Here is a 20910-nt window from a genome sequence, read left to right on the forward strand (position 1 = left end):
CACCTATATTATTATGGTGCTTATCAGATAAAATGTGGCACATGACATATGTGCGCATGGCATGTAACATAATTACTCGTGTTTCGATTTTAATTTGCTATGGTGTTAACAGCAATTAATGATAAATATAGCAGTGTAAATTTAAAATGTGCTAAAAGTGCATCCTAGACAAGAGTGAAAATTCAAAAGGGAGTCATTTTGTCATTATGCAGATCTCATTATTTCAGACATCTGGTGAAAGCTGAGAATCAGCAGATCGTTAAGGCACAAAATGAAATGGATATTTTGACACATTGTCACACTTGAACGTGAAGCAAATGTGTCCAGTTGAAAGAATTGGTGTTGAAATCAATTATTTTAGATCTGCAACCATAATGATTTGAGTTTATAGCACTCAGCTCTTCAGTAGATTCATTTATTTTATAGCACTCAGCTTTCGTCAAAACCAGGTCAGTTATTAGTAGTAGGGTAGAATGGGGTAAGATGCCCCCCAGGGAAAGATCTCATCTCAGCACTTTTGATGAATGGATACACTATTTTTAATTTTGTCATTTCATCTGAATATCAACATTTGTGAGATTTAGTCAGTCAAAACAGTTTTGAGGTTAACTAATCTAATTTTGTGTCTCTGGAAAATAGTGATCTATGACATTGTATTATGTTGATTTTTAAAGTTTTTTGTGTCTGTTTGTTTAAAGAGGGATTTGTGGACACATCAGTGTTTTTGGAGTAAAAGTTGAAGTTTTTATATTGAAGTAAAAGGATAAAATTAGACCCTTGGGGTAAGATCCACATTGTTCTTAAGGGAGGCATCTTCCCTCATCCTATACCTTAATAAAATCTAACAACAGCCATAATGATGATAACAACTACTACCAATAGTATAGTGCCAACAGTACTACTAATAGTAACGCATGGGAGTCTATCAAGTTTCTATACATGCAATCCTAAATGAGGTGAATTTTAAAACATCCAGTAGAGGGCCCACATTCAGAACACATGCCATTGACTTTTGGCAAAAGTGGAGAAACACTGTCATTGCAAATGTATCGCTCCTATAATCAGGTCTTCCACCTACATACATTTTTCATTTAGCAGCAGCAATACAGTTTAAGCAGGCTTTATGGGTAATATGTACTGCTTTCTTCAAACAGCAGGGAGTATTTGGATTCCTTTGAAGACTTGAAATTGAAGAAAAGAAACCGAGGAAGAGAGAAAGAATCAATCTTGTAGTTGCTAAGGACACAAAGAGTGCTCTATGGTCCAGTGAATATTGATGTAATTCTAGTTCAATAGCGAGACCCAGGCTACTTAGACAGGCTTCAATGTGGCCATTCACAGAACAGCAGGACACTATGATGTAATCTATTACAGAACTGATGGAATCACAGGAACTGACCCTTTGTAACTCATACACTTGGTGGATTTTCACTGAAATTGTCTTGTAGAAATGGGTGTGCCACTAGACAACCATTTGTTTTTTCTGAGACTGTAATTACCATTTGACTCCCTCCTGACCACATGGCTTAATTTGAGATAATTCTGTGCACACAGCACTAAAAGAGTATTTTATATTTATAATGCTTGCTATATTATATTTCATTTTCACAAATGAAAAGTTTCATAAGCATTACAGTGGTATAATTTTGTATTTTTACAATGTTTCAAAATTAGTAGGTTGTAAGTTTCCCAAATTCCCAGATCCTACACAATCAGATCTGCTAACAATTTTTGTTTGCCTCCCATACACGGAAACCTCAAAATTCCTGTCAACTGTGATAATTCTACGTCGATAAGAGCAGTAGTTAAACTAAGACCTACAAATTTAAGCTTAGCAAAGTCTCAAATCCCACAATCTCTTTTAGATCAGAAAACGTAAGCTTAAAGTACGTGGCCCCTCAAATTCATTTGCAGCAGCAAATTATATTGCAAACTTCACATTTGAAGGTATAAATGGATTGAGTACACAATAAAGAGCTCATAAGCCTAAGTACATATCTGTTTTCTTATGGATAACAATTCAAGATTATGAAGACTTATAGGCCATGTAAATTTGATGTGGGTTTAATAGCATGCTGAAATGTCATTACCTAAAGTATAATATCAATTTCCTGTATATGAAATAGGTGTAATCCCTCTTGTACATGTATTATTTGTGCATGTCATTTGTCAATGTCAAATTTGTATGATTTTCTAATAATCTGTTTCCTGTGTGGGAAAAACCTCCATTACTCTAAAGTGAACAAGCCTACTATTTACATATGGGTTTTAAACTCATTTGCCTATAGTTACTTACATTTACAACCAGCACTTTTTAGCACATTATATGCTTCATAAATATGTTCCGAAAACTTAAGAGGGCCTTTTGTCTGTGGTTTACCATATATTAAATGGTATTTAAAGAAATTAGCCTTCGTTTCAATAGATGAAGAAATGTTCAGTTCAGAAAGTGTTTTAAAGTCCCCCTGTGGTGAAAATCAAGTTTTTAATGTTGTTTATATGTCTATGTGGTGTTTTTAATATGCTTTAAGACAAACCATTTGCAAATTCATAAGTCAACACCATTGCTGAGTATTTTCTATTTAAAACTGCAGTGAAAAAAAGACAGTCTCAAACCTTGTAACCAATCATGTCAACGTTCCGGCGGGCTTTAGCATATCATTAACCATGACCGCTCTGAAGTAGGAGAGTCTCTAGTCTACAAAAATATCCCAATATATTTTTCTGTTGATATAAAAAATCGGGTAGATTTGGCAATATAGCGGGTGTATGATGTATGTTATGATGAACTATATGCCTTTCTCCACTGACAGGTGTTCAAAGAGTTTCTAAGGAAATGATTGTTAGAAGACAGCTGTCTTGACTCGCGAACGGGAACATGGTTTGTGTAACATTAGCAACACATTATTAGCTGTTTGATATCAAGCAAAAGGCTAATCATACTAATTACCATTATGTGTCTGCCGTTGTGCAGTGTTTACCTCAGTAAGTTCACCGAATGGATCTCTTGAGCTTGTGTGAGTGAGTGGAGGCGGGGCTAATTAGCATATTCATATATCCGCGTATAATAAATGAGGCAAGGGTGTAGAGTTACATTCAAGCTATTTTAAGGAATAAAGTTTTTTTTTTTCACATGAAAAAATGTTTAAATGTGTCATTTTGGTGATCAGAGATGGGTTTTAAGGGATACATTTATTGATTACAGGGGGACTTTAAGCAATATCACATGGACATGAGTGCTGTTGGTCTAATACAAATCACCAGCATGATTGTGAGTGTGATATTGCTTTAACATTTAAAGAAAGAAGCTGTTAATACTGAGTGCGTCTCAGACACAGTTATGTCACAGCGACAAAATTACAGCAGAATAAATCATTGTGAATCTCCAAGAAACACAATAGAAGTGCTTTGTTGAATAAATCAGCATTTTTGAACAAACTCAGTTGACAGAATGGTTCATTGATTCACCCCAAGACTGAATTAATCTGTTGGGTGAATAATTCAGTGATACAATATAATCAAATCAGAGAACTAAATGTATGAATTTACGACTACAGCATATTCTTAGTTATTTATTTTTTAAATATAATGTTTTGGATTATTTTAAGGTTTGTACTCTCTTTGGACTTTATATCCTCCTCTTTTCAAAGCTTCACCCCCTCTGTGCCCATGCAACTGTTATATTTAATAGATAACAGCCACGAGGGAAACCACAAGATCACATGTCTACAGTTAAAAACAGTTTCTTAACTTAGCCTTCAGCCACATAAGTGATATTACCATTTCATTTCAAGGCAGAATGATTTAATGTAGGAACATGTGGTGATGGATAAGAGAACCTGGGTGGTGTTTTTGTCACCATGAGATTAGAAGAGTGACATTTGTGATTGATAACATTTGCTCATTCATTACTCATTTATGGTTGCAGGCTTGGTAAGCTTGAAACCATGGGCTGTAAGTGTAATTGTCTTAATTTCATAATGCTTTTTTATTATTAACTTCCCATCAGTGTTTAGAGATATAGAGATTTCCCTGGCCAAAAAATAAGCTGACCTTTAGCAAGACAATTTTTAAAACTCAGAAGATAATGCTGAATTCAGTACAGTAGCATTTGAAAATGCCATTTCAATAATGCATTTCAATGCATAATTTATAGATGTCATTAGTGAGGCATTTATATGAAAGTGAATGTCATTCATGTGCAAGAAGGTTGTAAGTCAGCAGGCCGTCAACAGCCAATACCAGGAAAATGGACATATAGTACCTTATATAGCTATTCATTTTACATTTTGATTTCAAACATCATGCATACCCACTAATAATGAACTCAAGTGAATAATTGCATTGCGACCTTAAACAGGTTGGAAAACTGAGGCCTTTTGGATGTCTTTCAATGATTAAACTCAAGATTGACTTTGACAGATCTGGTCTGAATGAGTCACGGATGAATAACTTTAACATTTCCAGTCACATGATTTTGACTTTGGTAACCTTATCTGGGCAAAAAAAAAAAGTTGTTTTGAAAGTTCCCTACTGAGCATCTATGGTCTCAAAGATATGTGTGATGTGAAGTATGAATGAATTCTGTATTTGGAAAAGATCCACTAGTCTATATTATGAGAGTTGGCGTAAGTGTTTCATGCCCATAAAGCACAAAGTATCGGTATTTTACGCTTGAGTACCTGCACCTGCACATATTCACAACACATCAGAAGTAGTTAAGGTTATTTCCAGCAGAGATGGAAATCTCAGATTACTCACAGAAGTGCGATAAAGAATGAACGGATGAACGGCACGAGCAACAGAAGAACGTAATGCAAAATCTAACCCAGAACATCAGTGGAATAACAACAGAAGATTATAGATAACCTTTCTCCAGGCTCATGTCTACATGAATTTATGTGTAAGGAAATTCCAGGGTATAAAAGATTGCTTCCTCATGGTGTCAGGTAAAAGATCCTACCTTTTGGAGGAGAATATCTTTAATTTCCCATCTGTTTATCCTGTATGAATGTAGGAATGTATGCATTTTTGTGGCTTTACTCTCAAACAGTCTTAGACAGAAGGGGGTCAATGACTGTCATTAAGAGGCTTGGATGGAGGCCTGTTCCCCACAACAGGCCAGTTCCAGCCGCCCATAGTTTCTCTCCGCATCCAATGGCTTTCCCACATCTGATTTACATAATCAAATAACCACGTTGCACAGTTTTTCCACACTCAAAACTCTCAAATCATTCAAATAAACCTTTCTTCCATACCATCACATATTTTTCCTCACATATCAGTCAAATATCCAAGTAGAGCATGTTTTCAAAGTCAACTGGCATTCACAACCCATTTTACTTCATAATGTGACACATTTCCGACTTAAACACGATGTTCAATGAGAAAAAGTAAGGTGGGACTTGATTTACTCTGTCGGGAAATGATGGATCTTGAAAAGTGGATGTTACATACAAGAATGATGGTTTGACTGAAAAATAAGAGGGACTGGTGATGTTAGCTGAAAAGGAAAGTTGTTTTCAGCCCAACAAACTGGAGTTTTTATATGTTTTTTTCTTTGGAATAACGTCCAGTGATGAATTGTGCACAGTAAGACCAGGAACATGTATATATTTAAGTAAATAAAGTAATTTTTTAGTTTTTAACATTGATGAGAGTATCTTCAGTCAATGCACCATGATGGTCTCCTAATATATGCTTTAAGCAATTCTCTCTAATCCATCACACTTTAGAAATTTCCCCAGGTGTGATTCAGAAGGCATGCTGACATTTGACCTATCCATGTGCGCAGATGGCGCGCTGCAGAATGCCTTTCAGTCATTGGCCAGGCGCTCCTTCTGGTATCTAAAAGTGGGTCAACAGACTCACTGGTGTTGACCTTCAAGTCTGGGACCGAAAGAGGGTGGCTGCAAGACATTTGGAATAATTAAGTTATCTAAATTTCTATTTATAGGCTAGCATGGTTGATAGGTCATTGGTTGTGGGAAAAATCAAGCAGTTACAAAGCCATGCAGAAATGGGAGTTTTTATGGCTTTTAGTCTGTTAGCGTAAAGGATACGTTTACATATTTTCAACTAGATTTGTATTGTTTCAGTGTCGGTAGTATATGTAAATGAACAATGAGAACTCTATCTCCGTGTTGCCTGCACCCAGATATCCCTGTTTATTTTTCAGCAAAAGTCTGCCAGATGATACAAAATACATAATCTTGTGTCACCTGCTGGATTTTGACAGCTCCAGGTCTTTTGTTAAACCGACAGATCGAACTTCCACATTTTTGTATTCCCACTCATGGACTGTCAGATCAACAAAGAGGTGGTGCCAAAATCAAAAGTGTATTATGGGTGTCAAAGTTTTTGGTAAAAAAGGAAAACCATAGCTGTTTTCCCTCGTCATGTAGCATCAATTTCAGATTTTTTCCCCCTTTCTACTGCATACACAGACATGTTTTATTAAAAGCCCATCTTGCCAGCAGTGAATTACCCCCTTTAAATTTCAATATCTGTTAGGTTTGATCAACATATATACTATTATATGGCTAAAATGAGAAAATATACACGTTTAAAATGTACAGTATTTCTATCATGAAAACAAAATATGCATGTTAGCAATTCATGTTTTGACAAACTAAATGCTATTTAAAAAAAAATAAAAGACAAGCACTATTGTATTCTTAAGATTTTATGTTAACAATTTATCCTTTTCACTTTTAAAAAATGTTTTGACCTCACAATGCTTAATTCTTGTTTAAATGACATGCTTCTCTCTGGTGACATGCTTTATATTTTAAAATGTTTTAATAACTTTTTTTTTGGTTATGCAAACATTAAAGGAACATTCCTTTTTATTATTTTTCAAACATTGTGGGTACAGAGAACCTTCATAAGTATTTAACATTTAAACATTAGAAAAACATGAACGTCCAACTAAAACATTACAGGAAAAACATTTAACTGAGCCTCATTAAATTAATATTAGAGCAATAAACCCTTATGCAAATATATGTTAAGCCCCTCTTCCTTTCCATAGGGAGAAAAAAAAAAAAAAAAAAAAAAAAAATATATATATATATATATATATATATATATATATATTGCATTAACTTAATTAATGTACAGTTGTTTAGTGGTGATGACAGGATCATTTCAAGCATGTTAACGGTGAACAACTGTCAACATTTCATAATTCTCTCATTGCCAAAAAACTTTTTTGATGATTAAAAAAATGATTGACAGCTTTGGTTTCTGCAAATACCGCTCAGCAACAAGGTTCAATCAAACCTTCCCATCAATCATTCCAGCATATCCAGGCTTTGGCACCCTTTGAACTGTCGCTGACAACATGACAGAGTCTTCAACAGAGCGTCTACAGAGGTATGTGGGATGTTTCTAGACTCAACCCCTTTTGATGAAGGTTTTTACAACCAGCAGTGGAGCAGCGCTGGTTCTGATGAGCAGCATGCCATCATAAAGCCAAGAAGCATGTGATGAGATTCCCAGCAGATTGAAGCTAATGTGTCTGGCAGAGGATCCACATGGAAAGCTGAATCATCCTCTAGACCACAGACAGAGCATTCAGGCGTACGACTTTGTACGATGTCCAGACACACCTGAGAGCAGAGCATATTTTGTGGGGGTGCTTCACAGGATATCAACACTGACAGAAAACAAAAGAGTCTGAAAGGATGTTAACTGAACAATAAAAATCTGTCATCATTTACTCACTCTCATGTCATTTAAACCTATATTATTTTCTTTCTTCTGTCAGACATCCAGCACGTCTGTTATTATTCCTATACTTTTAGTTTTTTATTTAGTTTTTGACTTCATAGTTTTTGATTATTGAATAAGGATTTTAAATAAAAATTCTCCTTCAAACCGATTCACAAATGAATCATTTAGATATGAACCAGTTTGACCAAATTCATTAAAAAGAACTGACTCATGAATCTATAATCGCTAGCAAGTAGGTTTTACTCTACACAAGAATATTTAGTTGAAATATTTAGAGTAAAAATGTGCATTCACTTTAGAAAAAAACATGGCTTTTCCATAACACGAAGAGTTGTGCTTTTCAATACAGTTAAAATGGATGGTGAATCACACTAATATGCTCCAAAAGGTAGTGATGGATCGTTTATGTAATTTTTTTTCATCGCATCTGTCACATGACAACTTAACGAAAGTCTCATTTATGGTTTTCATAATTTGTCTGTAACCGCATAATGATTTCCTAATTTGGAATATGATCAAAGATTGCATATTTGGTTGTTTTAGGGGAATTTGGCTGTTTTAAAAATTGTAGCATAGCTCAAATGAACGAAATACCATAAATAAAGATTCAATTTGCTGAACATGATCCAAAGATTGAGTCCGTAAAACCTGATTAGCAAAAAATTTTAAAACTTAAGTCAGCAAGAAATTGTGTACAGGTGAAGTACACACAACACAAATTATTTAATGAAATCTTGTTTTATGTAGCATATAATCAGATGCATAACCATTATAATCACTGTCCGGGGATTTATTTTGTTTATGGTGGGGGGGGAATAAATCTTTGAGAGAACAAAGACAATGTGATTCAAATCATTCATGAACTACACATCGCTACATGATAAACGTTCCCTAAAAGTATTCAACTGTATTGCAAGCCATACATAGGCTGTATCCAAAATTGCATACTTCCTACTATATAGTAGGCAAAAAACAATATGAGCCCTTTTAACGATCTAAGCACATGGTCTAAAGTGCACTTGGGGCGTGTTTGAATCCACTTTTGCTAGTTTAAGGACAGAAAAAATGGTCAGCGCACCTGGTGCATGGTCTAAAAGGGTTGTCCCTATTCTCTTAATGAGTAATGGGTGTGTTTCGGCATAACGTGCAATAAACCAATCAGAGTCTCATCTCCCGTTCCCTTTAAAAGCCAGCTGCGCTCACGCCATGGCGGATTTGCTATTTACATGGCGGAATTTGCAAGCGGAAAAACTGAACGCTTCTCTAGCGAGGAAACGGATCTGCTTGTGCGCGAGATTAAAGCCCGTGAGCAGACATCTACAGGACTAGCCGGATTCCACCAAAGCATTTTTATCTTTATGCACACAATAATAATCTTTTACATTGTAATTCTGTGCAATAAGCAGAGTGTACGTGTGTTGTGCACCCGCATATAGGCTCATATTACTAACACGCTCTTTAAATAACAAAAAAAAATAAAAAATTCTATCAGTCTATTTCGGTTGCCTCAAAATAGCAACGCGCCAACAATGCACCTGAACTCACCTCGTTTTCAGACCAGCACGCCCATGGGCATACAAATGGGCGCAAATGCATTTGCTATTTAAACAACATGGCGCAGAACGTGAAAATAATAACTGCGTTGGGCTGAAACTAGCAAAAAACACTTGCGTCGTGTCTGGCGCCGCATTGCGCCCTGGGGTATGATAGGGCCCAAAGTGGAAAGAGCAGTATGTCTGAATTCACATTATTTATAAAACAGAAGACCAGGATGACCTATTACTTCTGGAAAGATTCTGAAGTGCGCAACTGATAGACACTTTACTATCCTGTGCAGCCACAGGAAAGGATTTATGAATGGAGTGAAGCAACGCAACTGACAGTAATAAGTCTTATGACAATGACAACATGGCGAATGTAGTGTGTCCGGATTACGCACATTCATACTATACAGAATCATAATGTACTTTTTTAGTAGTCAAAAAGTAATTACTTAATCAAAAGAAGTACTTGCTCAGACGGTATGCAATTTCGGACACAGCCGTAATGTTCTGTGACGAACGAAAATTTGGCCTCTTTATCACCATCTGTGGTTAAAGCATAAAACTGCAAGAAACACGAAACTACAGGTAACTTGCAATTACATTCAGAGTACTAATTTAGGCAACAAGGAAAAGTTCAATAACATCTACTTCAAAGGCAAACAAAAAAAGCTTTAAAAAGAGAATGAATTAAGCTCCTCAGATATCACAGAAACAGAAAAGATTCAATGCTTTATACTTTGATGACTAGAGATCGATATGAACTGCAAGACACCCAGTTACCTGGCTGTGAAAGCGAAATAGTGAAAGTAGTTTTGTTGTATTCAGTACACGGCTAATAAAGAGGTGTTTGGGGAGTTTTTTAAAGGGCAAAAAGACAATGCATTATGCATTAGAGTGAATGTGGACTGAACTTTCATGGGGTATAGAGTTCGGGAAGAGAGAGACAGCAGGTGTTGGCAGGTAATGGTGTGTTCTGTGAGCTGAGACCTGAGATTAACCAGCCTGTGACGCTACAGCGACTTACAATGAAGTGCACAAATCACATGAATGGCAATTATCTGTCATGGAAATAGCCATTAATATGATTTGTGCACTTTATTTTAAGTCACTTTGGTCAGAAAGCATCTGCTAAGAACATAAATGTAAACTCATGCTGACCTCGCTGTATGTATAAAAGAAAGAAAAAGAGACTGGTGCTAAAAACTGCGTTTAGAAAACACATTATTGCACATTAAGGCTCTGTTTGCTGTCAACACTGATGCCTGAGATATAAGACAGCTCTTCACATAGATGCTCAGGTTTTTTGTTTGTTTGTTTGTTTTGGCAGTTTGTCATGAAGAAATTCAAGTCTAATGCAGAATTTAGCACCTCGCAGAATTGCCTTTGGTAACTTACAACTTCCCCTCCTAAGACCCATTACATTAAAAGCATTACATGAGGAATAGTTTGCCAAGGGCATGTAGCTTTTAAAAGCTTCCCTTTCCCACATAGGAAATAAAATCTGCCTTTTCCGAATACTTTCAGATAGTCATTTACGAGCTTTAAAATAACCAAACACCTGCACATCTGTAGTTTGCAGGTTGACTATTAATGATTTAAAGGTGCACTAAGTACTTTTTTGTTTATGCTTTGTTGGCCGAGTGAGAATTATACCTAATTTCAGGCATATTTGTCACCCCCCATGTTTTATTCTGGTACCAAAAGTGTCTGATAAAAGGGAGGTTATTGAGATAAAATAAGAAGTGTTCAGCTAATTATTTCAGGTCAATTTTTGAGCTGCAACGAATGTTTACTTGTGCTAAATTCAGTTTATACATTAGATCTGTGATAACTAGGTTTTGTAAAGTTAGTAATTCATTTATAGTGTACAGGCAGACATGTAGAAGGCAAGAAAACTGTCTGAATTGTAATGAGTCCAGTCCTGAATACTAATGTGAGGAGTGACTCTGTTTTCTGCTGCAAGGCACCAACAATAGAACTGGCCCAGTTTACTGACTGCTGATTTACCACTGAGTGTGGACAAAATATACTCTCTCTCTCCTTCTCTCTTTTTCTGTCTTTGCTCCTCTGTTTTATTCTTATTCATTTTTTCCTCAGTCTTAAATATAAAAGCTTAAACAATACATTTTTTACAACACAAAAATTGTGAGAAAATACTGCCAAACATGCTAAACTTTGCTGAATATAGTACAAGAAATAATTACGGCTTTCATAAGACATAGTTTCAGACATGCTCAGCTACAGTTTGGTTGGAAACTTGCGGACCAAGCACCATTACTATGACAACAATTGCCACATTCACACTGTAGTAAAATGCTCCATATACATCTCCATATACAGAGAGGACTGTGTTACTTGTGACCAGGGGCGAAGCCCCGGGCACAGAATTATGTTCAGCTCCCCTAACCTAGTTTGGGGGTGATTTATTTATGTTTATCAGTCTGAAAAAAATCCATGTGATTCATATTGTCATATTCCACATATGGCAAAAATATACAGAGCCTCATAAAATTTGGAGGGGCAAAAAAATAAGAATACAAGAAACTGCAACATTACCCATTGTTTTAGTTGGATTGTAAGAATGATAATGTAAGCGATACATAAAACACACACACATACACACACAAGTGAAAAATGAATGGCATATAATGGTCTAGTGGTCAACTTCTTAACATACTACTTGGATAACAATGCATTTGGAAAGATCTGAATGGAAAAAAAAAAAAAAATGATGGAAAACGGAATCTCTGGTTCAGAATTTTCATCTGAGTCATGAAACATGAAAGAGTCCAACTGTGGCCTGCATATTTTCCCTGCATGCAAAAAATAAAACCTAAGGCACCACATGGACAATATCTTCAACTCCAGAGGAGCTGCTTTTGTGCACCGCTTGAGGTGCTTTAATTACATCCCACTGGTTACAGCACTGTCTGAGATTATAGAACCTCTCTGAGCCGTGGGATCAGTATTGAGTCTGGGAAGTGATCTGTTTGTGTGTCGTGAGCTTTTATCTGGACGTCGGGTCAGCACAGTAGGCATATCAGCATAACACAGAGAGAGACAGATGTACAATGTGGGGGAAAAATATTTAGATTGGTCATATTGATTGATAATATTTTGACAGTCATCCAAAACACAATCTCTTTTTCCATAACCCAGAGCCATGTCTGTTTCCACTCAGCTGGACTAAAACATAAAGACCACTTTGAATTCTATATGGTAAACATCGCTGAAATATGCTTTTAGGTTACTTTGTGTTTGGGTTGCCACACAAACTATGCACACTGTCCACAAATTACATTTCACCGGTTACTTTAGACAAAAATATTGCACTGCTCTGACCACACCTTTGATAAGAAACCATTTTCAAATATCGCTAAAATAAAGCCAAGAAACCATACTTGCACATGTGTAAACAAAGCTGACCATCACAGTCAAACACGATACCCTGAACTCACAAACATAACACACCAACCATCAAATGTTATCGTTGTCTCATACATAAACTGCTAGCAGTGAAAAACAGGATGTAAAATGATTGGTTATCTGCATGTGAGAGGGACAAACAGCAGTGACTGAGCTGGAAATGGTTTTTCCATTGAGAGGTCACCCTGCTAGACCACAGTTCACACCCTGTAAAATAGGAAGATAAAGGTTTTACTCGACATATTTACACCAAGAACAGTTCTTTGCAACTGGTTTTTCATGCATGATATCCTCAAGCTGACTCCTGACCACTTCTAATGATGATGAACTGAAGTTAGATATGCATATTACATATAATGTTGTTCCACAAGTGTTGACTTGTATAGCCTTTATTTGACATTAGCTGATAAAGGGTACTGATACTATTTCTAAAAGTATGCAAAGTGAAATTTGGTGCGATTGCTCTGTTAGTGCGGTTCATTTGAATAAGTGTGAACAGTGCCATTCGAACCTTGGTGCGCACCAAACAAGTGAACCCGAGACCTACCTTTTCAAACTAATGGACCAAAAACATCTAAATGAACCAAAAACAGAATGTGTCATCACAAGATGCAACCCTAAAAAGGACAAAATGCTCAAACATACCTAAGTTCTTCACATAGAAGCTATATTGCCCATTACAGTTCGGTATAGGTGTCGGAACCCCTATATACTTGCAGCAGATCTTCATTTGTGTGTACAATGGAGGAATTTAATGAGTATATTTACAAGCGCATTTAGCCCAGCACACAGCATTGTTTCGCTAAGTTCTGTCACAAAATATAAGTCATAAAAGCTGTTTTTTAAAAAAAAATTTATTGTATATCTTTAGGTTTGCCATTAAAAATGACAGTGTGACCGCTAAGCGAACCAGGACTAAAGGCCTGTTCACACCAAGAACAATAACTATAAAAGATAATGATAAAGATATAGTTCTAAAAATCGCACTGTCTACAACACAGCTATAACAATAAAGATATAGAGAAACTATATCTTTGGGATCACTTTCAGAACGCTTTTTTCTCAGTTGTTGAACGATAAAACACTGACAGCCAATCAGAATCCATTCTAATTTAAAGGGATAGTTCACCCAAAAATGAAAATTTGATGTTTATCTGCTTACCCCCAGGGCATCCAAGATGTAGGTGACTTTGTTTCTTCAGTAGAACACAAATGATGATTTTTAACTCCAACCGTTGCGGTCTGTCAGTCGTATAATGCATGTCAATGGGAACACAATCTATAAGAGTCAAAAAAAAAACATGCACAGACAAATCCAAATTAAACCCTGCGGCTCGTGACGACACACTGATGTCCTAAGACACGAAACGATCGGTTTGTGCGAGAAACCGAACAATATTTATATAATTTTTTACCTCTAATACAGCACTATGTCCAACTGCCTTGCGCACGGCATCCGGTGCGTGAGGTGTGTACGCGCTCTGGCGTAGTTTAAAGGATTAGTCCACTTTCAAATAAAATTTTCCTGATAATTTACTCACCCCATGTCATCCAAGATGTTCATGTCTTTCTTTCTTCGGTCGAAAAGAAATTAAGGTTTTTGATGAAAACATTCCAGGATTATTCTCCTTATAGTGGACTTCAATGGTCTCTCCAAACGGTTGAAGGTCAAAATTACAGTTTCAGTGCAGCTTCAAAGGGCTTTAAATGATATCAGACGAGGAATAAGGGTCTTATCTAGCGAAACGATCTGACATATACAAATGTATATGCTTTATAAACACAAATGATCGCCTTGCACGTGCTTCCGCTTTCCGTATTCTTCAAAAAGCTTACGCTGTATGTCCTACCCTTCCCTATTCTACTTACGGAAAAAATTTATCTGGCGCCGCGTTCGTTCCGTAAGTTGAATAGGGAAGGTGTAGGATATACAGCATAAGCTTTTTGAAGAATACAGAAATCAGACGCACGTGCAAGGCAATCATTTGTGTTTATAAAGCATATACATTTGTTCGTCCATTGGTGTGTGGACACAAATATAGTTATTGTTATAGTTATCTTTATAGTTATCGTTCTAGGGGTGTAATGTAAGTGAATCAAACAGCATGTTTGAAGACTTGAATCACTATTGACTGTAATATAATCAGTGTTGTTATTGTTAACTAAAACTAAAACTATTAAAATAGTTTTCATTAATTGAAATAAAGGTGAAATAAAATAAAATATAAATACTAGATGAAAAACAAACTTTAAAAAAACTTTGTTTTAAACTTTGTAAGTTTAATTTGAAGTACTAAAATGACTAAAACTAACACTGAAATAAAAAATAAAAATAAATTAAAGCTAAATAGAATGAATTTAAAAACCTAATAAAATGTGAAGCACATGCCAAAATCACTGAAAACTGAACATTAAAAGCTAAATTAAAATATTAATACATAGTATATAAATAATGCTAAAATGTTGTTAAGCTAATGACAATATATGCAATGTTATCATATAAATTGTAAAATAAAGAATACAAAGACCATAGAAATATTGGGTCAAATGAGTAAATAATGACAGAACTTTAAGGTCTACCATGGACACTTGTTTGGTAAAAAACAACAACAACAAAGTCCCATTACTGAACAAGTATAAAATATCAGTGTTCAGAAATGTGTGCTTGTCCTACGTTAAGCCTACAATAATGGGTTATATTTTGAGCATTGAGTCAGATTTGGCAGGAAATCATCAAACCATCAGAATTATTATCCATGCAGAAATGATGTTAAAAAAAAAAAAGAAGCTCTGCAAGTATTGCAATTTTATGTTTCAGCCACAGAAGCTGATAGAGAAGCCAAAGTACTGAAATGCGCCTTTAAATTTGAAAGTATTAATTTATTAAAACCAATCATGAAGGACAAGAGATAAAAGCAAGACGAAAACATGACAAAACATGAGTATCTTTTCGCTGCTTCTTTTCATTTCCATTGGTTTCATCTTCATCTGTATTTAGGCTATGTCTTAAAACTTAAGGAATGAATAATTGAACATATATTAGAAGTGTAGTGTATTTAATGATAAGCTATTCTCCTCATTATACACAAGCTTGTCCATCATGCTGTATCACACAGCTAAGAGAAATTGTAAAATATCCTAAATGGATTCCTGCAAAGCCTTGAAGGCTGAATGGATGTGTTGTTCAGTAAGTGGTAATTCTAGGCACTTACTGTACCATATTTCCAGCATCTATAGTGTGCTGTCAGCATGGCGGACTGTTGACAGACAGGCTTAAAAATGAGACAGGCATTCTAATGTGGAAAAAAAAAAAAAAAAGCTTACAGAACTGAACTCTGAACTCTCTTCACGCACTAGTCTTTTTTTACAAACAAATGCACATGCACACTAACCATGAAACATAAACACAGGAATTGTCTTCTAATGAGACAGTTTAAGCAGTAGCAAAACAAAATCCCAGACAGCATCATAAGAGCCAATTTATAAAGCCATGGTGGCCTGGGTATCAGAACTCTGGGCTCCAGTCCCAGCTAGCACAACTATGCTGTTTTTTAAAGTTACAACAATAATAATAATAATAATAATAATAATAATAAAGTTTTTTTTTTTTTTCTATAAAAAAAGTAATAAATACATGCTATCATAAAGTTGTTCATACATTTTCATTCAAAATATCTCCCACTCTAAAAGGTTCTCTTAAATTGCACATTGTTGCAGATTTTTGTTGCTAAGTCTGTTTGGTTTTGTTTTAAGTTAAAATAATGGTCCACAAATGTTATGTGGACTAATATTTATCTATCGATCGATTAGGGGTGTAACAGTACATGTATTGATCCCGAACCGTCACGGTACGGATGTCACGGTTCAGTGCATACAGTCAGATGACGAATACAATCCTGAAGGGGGTGCGTGCGGTAGTGCAACACTGTTTGCTAACCGGCACAAAAGGAAAAAGAGCAGAAGAAGAAGAGACGATATATGCGCCAACCCAAAACAAGAGTTCAAATGGCACGCAAGAGCTTGCTAGTAGCCTATATGCTGAGTTTCGATTCATTTTTGTGACGCGCTCCACTAACTTCACAGAAAGGAAATCGGAATGGCAAAAAGTGGCATCCTGTTTGTTTTCTTGTGTGCTTTACAAAAGCACACAAATAAAAAATAGATGCTTTACAGTTTCGAATGATGTCTTACTCTTATCTTAAATGATTTTTTAAGTTGTTTCCGCTGTTATAATGAGACAAAATCATTTGGCATTGTGCCGTCAGGTGGAAGACTCACTCCAGTAATAAAATATGCGTATCCTGGAAATGAGAAGCCTCAGGTGCAGCTTCACTCACTGTCCCCTCGTGGAAAGGTGAAGTAGGATCTTTTTCTCCTTCTCGCTCATCTTTCCATGATTTCTTGAAAAAATTTTATATTGAACTTTGTGCATCCGCCATTGTCACAGCATGTTAAAGAAAACTAATCTCTGCACAAGCCTAGCAATGGGGATTTGTTGCTGTTGTACAGAACTTGTATCGAACCATGACCCCAAAACCGAGGTACGTACTGAACTGTGACTTCTGTGTACCATTACACCCCTACTATCTATCTATCTATCTATCTATCTATATAATGATATAGTTAGGCATTGCCTAACTACAACCAAAATGCAACACTGCGTAATGTTGTAAAAACATTCAGACAAAAACATTGCTTGCGTGGTTCAGTGAAATGTGCATGTGCATAAAATTAACGATTCAAATTCAATTAGGTATCATCTGGTCAGCAGTCTAACGTCTTAGTCACATTTTTCATGTTTATTTTCCACTCTTTCTCCTATCCGGCATTAAGATTCACCCAAAAAATGAATCACTGAGCGTCGTCTGAGAAGTGTCCCAAGGCTAAAGATTTTTAATTAGCTTTGTGTATTTATCCTTCCCATATAATAGTTATGGGAAACAATGTTTATTTATTGAGTGACACATAAAGGCACAATGAAAACAACACAGCTCTGTTTACTGAATGGGGCATAATGCATGTGGCTTTGTGCGAGGTGTGCACGCAAGGACCCGACAACCGGACGCAACAACAACGGAAGAGCGGAACAGTCTCTCTCTCACTGTTTGCCTAAAAAAGTACATGCACACATCTTGAATTGCTTAATCTCATCAGTGCAGTTTTATTTGTGTTGCGGTGTGCTCTGAAGTGGTGGGCTTCCTGGCTCCTGCCTGTTCCACCCATACATAATAAAGGGCAGCCAGATGAGGACAGAGGTTGCCAGAGTCCAATTAGTGTGCCGTTCATTATGGCTGATCTGGAGGCCCTCAATGTGCTTACTGATTAAGAGCCATATCTACCAACCACCAAGCTTGACTTTCCACTTAACCCTAGAATACAACATGGAATATTGTAAAGATGTTTTCCAAAACGTATAGCTGCCTCCATGTCTACTGTCTACATGAATATCATTGATATCATTGCATAGCACACACACACACACACACACACACACACACACACACACACACACACGTATTGAGTGACATGAGTGACTGAGTGACTACTAGAGTTAATTTAATTGATACATCACTGTCCCGAATAAAATATACATTTAATTGAGTAGAAGTGGCAGTAAAGTCTTTCAAATTGTTACAAAATAACACATTCCATTCATCAAAGAATCTTGAAAAAAAATGTATCATGGTTTTCACAAAAATAGTAAGCAGCACAACTGTTTTCAACATTGATCATGATAATAAATGTTTCTTGAGCAGCAAATCAGCATATTAGAATGATTTCTGAAGGATCGTGTGACACTGAAGACTGGAGTAATGATGCTGAAAATTTAGCTTTGACATCACAGGAATAAATTTTAAATTGCAATATTACTGTTTTGACTGTATTTTTGATCAAATAAATGCAGCCTTTGTGAGCACAAGATAAAAAAAATTGCCATAATAAATAAAAATAATAATAAAATTTAGCCGAAAAGCATGAAATATTAAAATAATTTCACAATAAAAAATGTAAACAGACCAAACTGCAACTAATTTTTTATGTTTTAAATAAACATAATTTGTACATTTAAATGAGACAGGGTCATCGTATAGGGAAAACAACAAAATCGAATCACAGAGTTACAATATTTGTGGAATGTTACATGAATTTGAAGATGTTTAAGGCAAAAAGTCTTATAACAAACAGAATGACTTGACTTGAGACTTAAAAAGTATATAAAAAAAAACAATATTCCTGTTTCATTGCTATTTAATCGCTGGAAGGGTGAAATAAGTTATGACATGAAATACAAAAAAAAAAGAGTTCTCATCGGTTACATAAACACACTATAAAACTGAACAGTGAAATTGATTAAATGAGTTTCACTCAAATAATAATGAAAGTTCATTGTACTCAATAGAAAAAAGTTGTGTGAAACTGAAAATTTGATTATAGTAGGCTTAACTTATTATAATTGAGTTGCAGCAGATTTCTAATTCCGAGCATGCTGAAATTAAGTGTTTTTTTGTGTGTTTTTGCACAAGATTAACATAGGGATACATAAGTTAGTGTTTAATGTTGTGTTATGTTGTGATTTACAGGGGGTTCTGTTATGTTAGTTTTGTAGGTTACAATTGTGGTAAAGAGTAGAGCCTGTGGTTAGGTTGAGGATGGGCTGCAAAACTTTTAAGACCATATGCTGTATATTGTTTGATTATATATATGCAAGTATATAACGACAGTCTCTTTGATAGTTATAATAGCATGTGCTATTTGCTATCTAACATTTAACCAAGATCTGAATGAGATGTTTACATAAACGAACTGTATGTAATTAACATTATGATGAGTTGGGCGAGGCTGGGAACTGTGGGAACGAAGGGATGTCAGTGACGTGATTGTTAATGAGAGACACCTGTGCACCACACTGGCCTTGCTCCGCTTCCACGACTCTCGGCCCCGCCCCACTTGTCACAAAAAATTATTTAAGTTCTTCTAACTTAAAAAAATGAGTTGGTTTACTTAAATGTTTTGAGGTAATAAGTTTCTTCAAATGTTTTGAGTATTCTGAATGTACTGAGTTTTAAAGAGCAGTAGTTTAAGCTTAATAAATAGAAACAAAAGTTCTGACAAATATTATCACATCCTACAGCATAAACTAGCAGGAATGTTGACATTATATTAATAAGCTTTCTGTATAATCCATTTCAGATAACCCTGCCCCTAAATTAAATTAAAAAAAATAAAACAAACCAGAATATATGCTACAATAAGGACCAGCCTATTGCTTCAAGTGAAAAGTCTGTCTATGTGAGAAGCATAAATCACACATCTTCTGCAGCAGACCTGTTTATTAGGACAGAACCAGCAGCCAACAGCGTGTCCTCCTACCTATTGTGCTCTGAGAGGTTCTTCAGACCACGTATGGAGCAGGCAATTACCATGGGGCCCAGGCATACGTCTGCCGCCCATATCAAAAGGGAAGCATGTGGCTCTCACAGAGAGCTCTCATCCCACACGTTCACATTACAAAGCCACTGTTGGTCTGTAATACATTTCACGGCATCTGGAGCCAATCTCGGCACGCTGACATACGAGCCCCTCTCAGGCACTGACCTGACTGTCATCCGTGTACTCAGCCTTTGTGTTTTATATCACTCCTAATGCATAGAGGAAAAGATTTAGCGTGTAGGCAGAATGTCGGAGAGGAGTGAGCTCGGACATAAGAGATACTTCTCCCTAAAGAAGTGATTTTGGTACCTTAATGAGCTGGTGAGCTCAAATATGCCAAAACTGAGTTACAGTGCTTTACAGGAAATAGGGGACCACGTCTTAACTTTGTAACCTAAAAGCAAGACTTGCATGGACCTTCATTGCAACATAAAAACCTGGGAAAGCTACAATATTCTAATATGCTGATTTGGTGCTCAATTATTATCAACGTTTAACACGTAATATTTTTATAGAAACTTTGTGGAAAAAGCTTAGGCCAAAATTGGGGTTCTTTTATCGTTTAAAAAATGTTTCCCTTATCAGGCTAGAAAGAAAATAGTACAGAATACCCTTTTATCTATAATTGATTATGGTGATATTTTATATATGCATTCAGCTGCATATTTACTTAGGAAATTAGACTGTTTATCATGCAACATTATGCTTTGTTTATGGCGCAGTCACGTATGCATCACTGTATTGTATACAAATCTTTAGCTTGGTCATCTCT

Source organism: Ctenopharyngodon idella, chromosome 18, assembly GCF_019924925.1.
Source record: "Ctenopharyngodon idella isolate HZGC_01 chromosome 18, HZGC01, whole genome shotgun sequence".
Classification (NCBI taxonomy): domain Eukaryota; kingdom Metazoa; phylum Chordata; class Actinopteri; order Cypriniformes; family Xenocyprididae; genus Ctenopharyngodon; species Ctenopharyngodon idella.